This window comes from Pleurodeles waltl, chromosome 12 (assembly GCF_031143425.1).
Source record: "Pleurodeles waltl isolate 20211129_DDA chromosome 12, aPleWal1.hap1.20221129, whole genome shotgun sequence".
Classification (NCBI taxonomy): domain Eukaryota; kingdom Metazoa; phylum Chordata; class Amphibia; order Caudata; family Salamandridae; genus Pleurodeles; species Pleurodeles waltl.
In genome coordinates, this window is record NC_090451.1 from 638,996,844 (window position 1) to 639,006,423 (window position 9,580).

Here is a 9,580-nt window from a genome sequence, read left to right on the forward strand (position 1 = left end):
TTTCAGGATCATTGTGGGTGAGAAAGCAAGCAGCTGCGTTCTGAAATGAGATATGAGTAACTTTGTGAGGAAACAGGTGGTGCGCTTGACATTGGTGATGGTAACTTTCTGGATGGAAGCTAGGAAGAAGAATATCTTCTGAAATATTTGTTTTAATTAATAGAAGCAATTAGGAACAAATGCAATGCCCACAACTATGAGAGGTTGTGGTTCTGCAGGAAACCAAAGTCTGGACCTAGCTAGACTGCACATGGAAGGGGGGGGAATTCATTATTTAAATAGCAAATTATAATTATATCAAAGGTGGTTTTGGATGGCTTCAGTTCAAATGTTGTTTTTTTACATTCAGACATGTGTTGATCAGAACACATAGTGCAGGAAAAGAGAGGAAAGGATGACATTTTTGCAAGTCCATAGTTTGTCAGTCGTCTGTATACATATAGAATGGTAATCGAGATAATGAGATGATATCCACCAGGAAGAGGAGCAATAGAATTCTTTGAATGGGGGAAAAAACAGCGCCGTACCTCGAGGGACCATCAGTTGAAGAGAACGGAGCAACAGAGCAAGTAAAGGACAGTGATCAGTGCTGCAGGAAAATGGAGAAAAGTTTATTAGAGTCAACTTAATACACTGAACCACCTAAATAACGAGGTACAAGTGTGTGCTATTGCTATCTTAGCATGGAGAAGCAAGGCTCAAATCTGACATTTCCATTCTACTGTTTTCAGTAACTTCCCACACTTGTTTGTGAGGTTAGAGACTAGAGAGGATGCAAAGACTGTTGACTGCGTCAAGGAAACTGGGCGCCTATCTGTGAATAATGGCTTTCCTTGATCAAACCTTAAATGGCTCTCAGATCTCACGGTCAACAGTCACTTTTTGTCCTGGTAAAAGACAGCAGTAGTCCTCCAAACAAGTGAGTACTTTGGTCAAAATGTTTTTCAGGAAACCAAATAAATTCTCTGGGCTGCCAAAAAAATTAACTCAGTTTAGATGTCATCGGAACTCCTCTGCTAAAGCAGAAGCTGCTACCAGATGATGTCCTACAGTGCTACATCTGACTTTTGGAGACAGGAGGTTGATACAACCAACAGCACTCCTACTATTAACTTCCAGATCCTTTCTGCAAGTCACTGGTTTCAAGGAAGGTGGGAGCATCAAGGTATTCTTCTTTTTGGGGAGTGGGGTGGGTGGGGGTTACCTATCTTAGTGAGAATCAAAAACAAATTACAACTATGAGTAAACTCTTTTGAATGTATGCACATGGGAACTTCACTGACTATGTTACAGCTCAAAAGGCAGATGATCTATATACTCTTCTATAGGCTTAAACTCTAGGTGCCTCCAAAGCCTTATTCCAGAACTCGATCTGAAATGCCAACATGTCGTAATACCATGGTTATCCCAGAGGTGCCCATGTGATATACACCTGAGCCCATACTGAAGGGCCCTCACAGGGTCTCTGGTCATTCCAAAATCTAATTAGGACACGTAGGCTTTGTTTCACATACCGTATTTATCACTTTCCTAGAACCTTAGGCTGGATGCCTAAGCAGATACCTAGAAAAGAAGCAACAAGACCGAGAGAGGATCACATGGCATCTTATTCACTGATTCCAAGAAGACACTAATGCCGGTCTGCTGTTTTTTTGCTCCTGTGCTTTTCACTATAACCTCCTCCTCTGCCTCTATTCCGTCTCAAAACATCTTCACCTTCTACACCCAACCTACCCACTACCATTCTTTTCCCCGTTTCCTCTAGGACCTATCTAACAAATTGTTCGCCCTCTACTTTCATTGTTAATGTTTAGCCAAGATCTTTCTCTCAACATCACGTTGAGATCGTAGACATTATTACCTTTCTGGATATTCCTTATGTTTCAAACCTACCTAAATTACTCCTGGCAGATTATTCTAGCCTTTCTTCTCTCTCCAGATTATTCCTTCACTTCTTTGATTTTGAAGCTAAAATCGTCAGCCTAAACCTATCAAGTGTCAACCTTGATGCCACCATGCTTACCTTCACCTATCATCTCTATGAAGACAATGTCACCTTTGTTGAACATTATGTATAGCCATATTTTTGTTGGTGCAAGAAGTCGACTTGTGAGAAAAAGCTCCATGCTCCATCTCATAATGTCCAAAGAAAGTATCCTATCATTTGGCGACCTCAACACACTGTATTCGTGGGTGAACTCAAACACTCACCTCACCTACCTAGCAGCTCTTCAATACTAGTCTTTCCAACACCTAAGACCTGCAAGAAGTCAGATTCCTTTTGTATACCTCTCATTTTAGTTATATATTTTAAGACATCCTCAATGACATCTCTCATTTCAAAGAAGAAAACACGAAGGCATGTTGCTCTCTAGTATTCTGGATAATTGAATTTATAAAGGAAATCACTCAGCACTATAAAGTGAATCTTGTGTCAAAACTCATCTGCATCTAGTCTGACTCTCCTTTATTCTCCCAGGTATACTTACAAAAAGAACATCTTTTGATGCTAAACCTCTTCTGTCAAAATACAATTTGAGGCCACCAATCCACCCCCAGCATAGGCTGCTGTTGACCGTAGCACTAAGGCCCCAATCAGAAGTTGTACGGTAATGGTAGGTGCAAACTCTGCACCCGTAAACACGGAGACCATGGGGTAAAACAACACAAGTAACATGATATCGGGAGTTAATCCCAGTGGATTGAAGATTAACCATGCAGGCTGGGTTTTGTGGGTCATATTACAGCAGAATGTCTAACTCTATGTGATCCCATTTACCACCTACTCTGACGGTGGTCAGTGCAGGGTGTCAGACGTGAGGAAGGTTTCAGGACGAAGGGCAGACAAGAGGTTGGCAAGGCGAAGCATTGAATGCTCCCTAGTTCAAGAGTCTGAGCTGGAGGCTGGGTTGTGTCTGTGATGGATTTTCCTGTCAGGATTTCGTATCTGGTTAATTAAGGCCTGGTGGTGTGGTTGCTGGAACTCTGGGCCCTGTGGTCGCACAGAGCGTTTCTCCGCCTTGGAATACTGCTCCTACCAACACATAATCAGTCTATGATGTGGTGAATTTGCCATTTTTTAAATACCAAAATGAGAAAACAACATAAATTAACCATCTCTTAATTTATGCTACAGATCAACATTTTCCCATTTTCCTTTGCCTTTTTTTGCAGGGACTATCCAAACAACTGGTCACATGTCAAGGAGATTTCTCAGAGATATTAGTAATACTATTTCCAAACTAAACCCCTCAAGCCACTCCCGAGGCCCTATAGTACTGCCATAGCCTATGGGCATCAGCACACATCTTGCACCTTACTGAATAAATCATAACATCTTTGATGGTTAAAGAGAAATCTGGCCCAGATTTTGAGTATTTTCAGGGAATAACATGCAGATTTTGCTGCTTAACACACCAAAATCCTCATAGTAATGAAAATACAATACACTTTTCTGTGCTTAGTTTATTATAACCTTATCAAGTTTGAGGAATCTGCCTGTTTTTCTTTTTTCTTTATGCTCTCTCAATGAAAAATCTAAAAACAATTCTCAATGTTTTTGTTATGGTTTTCCAGGAGGGATATGATTTGTGTGTAAGGGTTGATGGGTGGAGTCTTGATAAGGTTGTAATAAAAATTTGTATTTTTTACTATTCCTGTATTAAATAAAATATTTGTATTTTGTACATGCTCTCTGGTGTTTACTCTGTTTTTACACTGTTTTTTGTGGGATCTTTCAACCCTCTGATCCTTTGTTGCAAAATCGTACCTACAGTACTGTGATTGCACATGGGCCATCTTTTTGTGTTGTTGATTTGTAAAACCCCAGCAGTCCTGTCAAGCCAGGATTGACATTTAAGAAGGATTTGATAATATAATGTCAAAAAGCCTGATTAGAGCCCCTCCTTGCATATTCAGTGAAGTTCAGAGGGATCATCTCTGCCAATTCAGGACAGTCTATTGTTTGCTCCTGGGAGGAATTTCACAACCATTCCACCTTTGTTCAGATGCTAATTACTGGCTGGTAGAAGTGGGAAATGCAAGTAGACCACCAGTGGGGTAAGGCAGGGAAAAGGTCATTTTCTAAAAGTACTTTTTCCTTCATATTTGTCACAACTTACTTAACCATTGGATTTTTAATAACTATCATAAATAGTAATTAATTTTTCTAGCTGTTTCCCAACAGAAATTAGCATTATTAAATCTAATTATCTAACCAAGTGCTATGAACAGCCACCCTTGATATAGTGGAAATAGCTTTTGGTCTTTTTTTGCCGTAATGACATGTATAACATTAAATTCCTACATGGCCTACTCTTGCATACCATGCACCCTGCCTTATGGGCAATAAGCCCTTTATAGAGGTGATTTATAAATATTTAAAAGAAAGGTTTCAACCTATCAAAAACTGTCAGATTTGCAGTTTAAACTGCAAATGCCAGGCTACAAATGGTAGGCTTGTAGTCATGTTTGCAGTGTAATGGGTGGCACAAGGGGTGTTTCATTTCACTATTACATTTAACGTACAGGTCCCGAGTACATTTTGTACCATATACTAGGTACTTTCATGTAAGTTAAACATGCCAGTTGGGGTAAGCTAATTTCACTGTGTTGAAAGGGGGACCACATGCACTTTATCACCTGTTAGCATGTGTAAAGTGCATAGAGTTCTAAAGCCAGTAAAAATGTAAGATCCAACAAAAGGTGATAAATATGGAATGACACTGCAGAAAGGGCAAATTTCCTTCAAAGGGCATTTGTGTTTTAAACTGACTTTTAAAAGGCAATTGAGGCCTAAGTGTTGCATGACACATTGGAGAAAATACTTTTTGCATGCAGGCACTTATTGTGAGCAACGAGTTTTATTATTCATCTATTTGAAATTAATCCTTTTTACAGCCACGCCATTTCATTTTGCTTCAGTGATCCATATTAATTATTCAGTTGAATTTGGTGATTGTTTGGTATCTGTATACTGCTCTGCGGATCCTATGTCATATAAGTGTCAGAGCTTTGGTCCACGAGAACAGTATCTCATAAGCTCATCTACTGACAATATAGACTATGCACTGTAAAATCAAAGGCTCTTTGTGGCTGGATGAGGGGAAGGGCATTAGGGAGGGTGTTCCAGGGAATGAGATCTGCAACACAGAACAGGGATAGGCTGTTGCTCATAATGTCTTTTATTCAGTATGGGTTACTTCAAAATCCCTTGTATGTTCTTGTATTTCTTGCACGTTAACTGGATCCCTCACCAGGTAATCACTTGCTCACAATTGTCTGTGTATCTGTACTACCAGGCCCGTCTTCTAGGAAAGCATTACTAGAACGTAGTGTAACCTTGTGTATGTTCTAGGTGTGGCTGAAAAAAATGAATAATCTCTCTCTTTGCCGTGGGGCTCACCGCCATGACTCAATCAATACCACTACTTTGATGAAGGTCTTTATCTTCCGTGGTATACTCCTAACCATGTGGGTTGCACTGGTCCCTCTCCATCCCACACAAAGTTAACAGCTCCCCCAACCAATAAATCCCCTTGTAATAGGTGGCGTAGCTGTGCAACAGAGTGAGTAAGTAATTGTCTGAATTTACATTCGGGTCATATTCATTGAGAATGGTCATCATTTTGCTGTTATAATCCAACTGGAGCAACAACTTACTGCCTTTTCTCTTTTTTTGGTGAGGACTGGTTGAGCCCCCAGTGATTGACTCAGTAGTGTCACCACCCCAGCCATTTTGGTTGATGCAGATGTGGGTAAATGCTTGGGGAAATGGTTATGTTTAAATAATTGATGGTCTACTCCCATTAGCTGCGTCTCCTGAAGCATTGCAGTGTCTGGTCCAAATTTGTTGAGCTATCTGTACAGTCTGCCTCTTATTGGGGGGGAATTCAGGACCCTCACATTTAAAGTGAGAAGCTTCACCATTTGCAAAGTTTGTGCTATTTCACCCATCTCCCTTTTAAGATTCTTGCGCTCATACATACCTGTGTGTGCATACCCCTGTCCCCAGTCCCTCCCAAATAACCCTTAACCATTATCAGTGGTTTGTGGCGTCACTAATTAGGACCTCCAATTAACCATATACTGGCCCTCAGTGCCCCCTGCTTCCAGGATCTCTGACTCCTAGCTGCAGGCTGTATATTTACCTGCTTTACTGTATTGTCCCACTGGTCCCATTGTGGAGCTCTAAGTCAATAAAGAGCATTTTGAAGTTGTCCATGGTAGGTTCTCATTTTCTTTGTTTTTCATCCACCTCCAGCCTGTGCTAATGTTGCTGCTTTTCCATTTCACCTACATCTCTCAGGCACGTTGTGTTCTTACTGTCTTTGGTCCATCGACCTGTGTGGTTATTTACTATGGTTTGGTTTGTTGAGGTCTCTATTTCTGTGATCCTACACACGATGTCTATATATCTATGTTCCTGCATCATTTCTTCTTTTTCTGCAATACTGAGGATCTTCTGTCCTTCTTTGCCACCATTTCCTTATCATTGCTCTTGAACATAATTCCTTTTGGAAACAACCATCGTCAGAGGATGCATTTTGCATTGAGAAAGTCCACCACTGACTTATAGGCCATTCATGTCATCAAGGTGGTTGGACAAGATCGTGAAACAGGAGTACCTTGTTGTTGCCACTTAAGTGACTTTTATGTTTTTTTTCCTGCACTCAGCATGATTCCCTTTGTCTGATAGGATACAAGCTTAACCGCTATATCCTGTAGTCGGGGTTTGGGGTCCGCATTTCTCTTTCCCACTCTATATGCCCTGCCTATATCTAAGGGGAGGTTGTCGCCTTCGCATATAAGCTGCCTGAAAAGGTCTTGGAGGTATTTTTTCATGTTATCACACTCTTTTTCTTTCAGGTTATGAATCCTCAAGTTGCTCCATTGTGACCTGTTCTTCAGGTCCTCACATTTATCTGTAAGTTATTTAACTTGCAGCTGTAAGATGGAAATGGATGTTGTGGCCACCTAGCTCATGTCTCATAGGATCTGCAATGATTTCTCTGTGGATTTGATTCTAGAGTCTATTCTGAAGGTCCTTACAAATGTCCTGTGTTGTGTTCTCCCAATTCAGCCCATAGTTTGGTGAGGTTCTCACTCAGTGTTTTACCAAACTGTTTATTTGCAGTTCTACCAGGCAGCCCAGCACTTCCTCCTTGGACAGTGGGGTTCCATTGTAGGTTTTTCATAAGCAGACCGCCGCTTTCCTCACCCTGGGTGCCAGTAACCTTGCTGCCTGTTGTGTGGGAGACAGACAAGTGAAGTTTGGTTTGTTTAATTGTCTTTCCTTTGGCTCAACATGTGTAGAGCTAATTTTTGACCAAGGCTCTTTTTTTGTCTGTCTGGTTCTATAGGATTATATATATAAAACCTCTTCTAGTCAGATCTTTTCTCTCCTCATTGAATCAGGTTCGCTTGGTGGGGTTACTCTTTTAGTCTTCATATATCTGTCATTGTTCTTGTTGAGGGGGTTAATACTGCCCAATGAACATGTCATACCCTTCTATTCATTGCCACTTGTTTCCCTGATGCCTGACCACTGCTGCTCATTCAGCTATCTTTGTGCTCCTTTATACACCATCCTGGGGTGGCATCAGTTCTCTGGTATGACGGTTAGGGCCACGCCAGCATCCTGGAGAAGCAGCACTGGCTGTTCTCAGCCCCGCCTTCGATCCGATGCTGCACTGCGGAGCCTATCTTTGCTGGGGTTTGTCTTTATTTTCCAGGAGGTCATTTTGGACCGCAGGCCCAGCCCAGGATTACTTCTGTGGGTCTCACAGAATCTTCGGTGGCTCTGCTGCGCACCAACTTGGTTGCTCAGCCAGAGGGCTTCACACCCTGATACCTTGAAACTCGGTGGCTCATGGTCGGGCCGTCTCTCCCACGCCAGTGTGATCAGATTGATTCTGCCGATTTCCTTGCTGTGGGTATCGGAGTTCCCCGTCCTCTGCCTTTTCTCCCCGTTTTAGTCTGTGAAAGATGCAGCAAGATTGCAGGTGCTCTGCGGAGCTGTGGGTTGGAGCTATTACCCTGCTGCCATATTGGCTCCACCCTATTCTTCATAAACAAATAATTTAAGCAAAGAAAAGCCCTGAAAATTATGTATACATGTTACAAATATAAATCAATTTGTAATAAAATGTAGGGCAATGAGGATAACAAAGCTATCAGCAGAAACAATATTTGTGTAAACAAGAGAAATTGTTGTGGCCTTTATGTCGAGTATGAAGATATCTTGAAGGTAAGTGTGTATAGGTAAGTATGGATTTACTATTCTTAACTCTACATCTACTACCATGAAGTTGTATATATTGTCATGCAGTGCTTAATTTGAGCATGTGGTTGCAGGAGGGGCCACTGGCACTTTTTTGTTTTAGGTCATAGCCTATGCTGGTTTGCTAAAGACATCTTGGGGACATTCAGAAAAGTGACCTAGGAATGCATTCAGCCCGTTGCTTACCATCAGCCTTGTGGTCTGCATCTCACATTTCCTGGCTTTCTATTTGCTGGCTTTATTTGCTTTAGGCTGTCCAGCTTGAGTTTGTACCTCCTGTTGCCCAAATCTTGTTTACTGTATTCTTCCACAAATTTGCTTTCTGTAACCAGGCCTTTACATCTTGTCCTTATCTTGTTGCATTTGCTGTGCATTCAGAGACAGTGGTCAAATGTCAGGCTCTCTCTTCCAGGGATCTTGGTGTTTATTTCAGAGGCAGAGATCAAATGTCAGACTCTCTCTTCCAGGGAGCTTGGTGTTTATTTTTCTTTCTCTGACTTTAAAGTGAGAGAATTTATATGACAATCGTGTTAAGTACCCATAAGACAAGAAGGGATGTTTTTTTTTTTTTTTTTTTTTCTAGCACACACACAAAAAAAAAAAGCATTTGGGATGCAATGGGTCTCGCGCTTACTCGAGTTAAAGCTATTAGCGTTGTAGACTCCTAACCTGACTTTTCTTGCCACATTGAACTGAAAAGTAAAACAGTTTCACATAAGCGAGCCGACGGCCACCATTAGCACAAAGCAAACACACAAAAGGAAACATATGTTTGCTCGCAATGAAACATATTTGCAAAAGTACAATTATCCATGTAACCGAGTCGACGTTATGCAAAGCGCTCGACTACTGCCCAGCGAGATTGCGCTGCCTATCAACTAAAGAGAAAAAGTAGTCCAGAAACCATATGGAAAACATGGAGCCTCGTATGTTTTCAGTAGTTGGCCAGTGCACTCAAGGCAGGCTAAACACCGGAAAAGGCATGACGTATGCACGCCTGGTGATCTCAGAATATATCAGAATTAGTATAACTGAAGCACATTTTTTCTAATTCTAAAGTGTGGTGGAAACAAATATTTGAATATGATCAAAACACATCAATACACTGAGTGAAGACATTTGCACACATTGTTTGTTTGTTTGCAGTAAAATCGTATTTTGGTGCAAATGTTATAGTAATTTCAATTGAACATATGTTTCTGTAATGGGCATGCATACTCCACACTATGCCACTCCACTTCTTGCCCTTCCAGGCTGTGCCACGCCACTCCAGTCTACGACACTCCACTCCATGCTTCA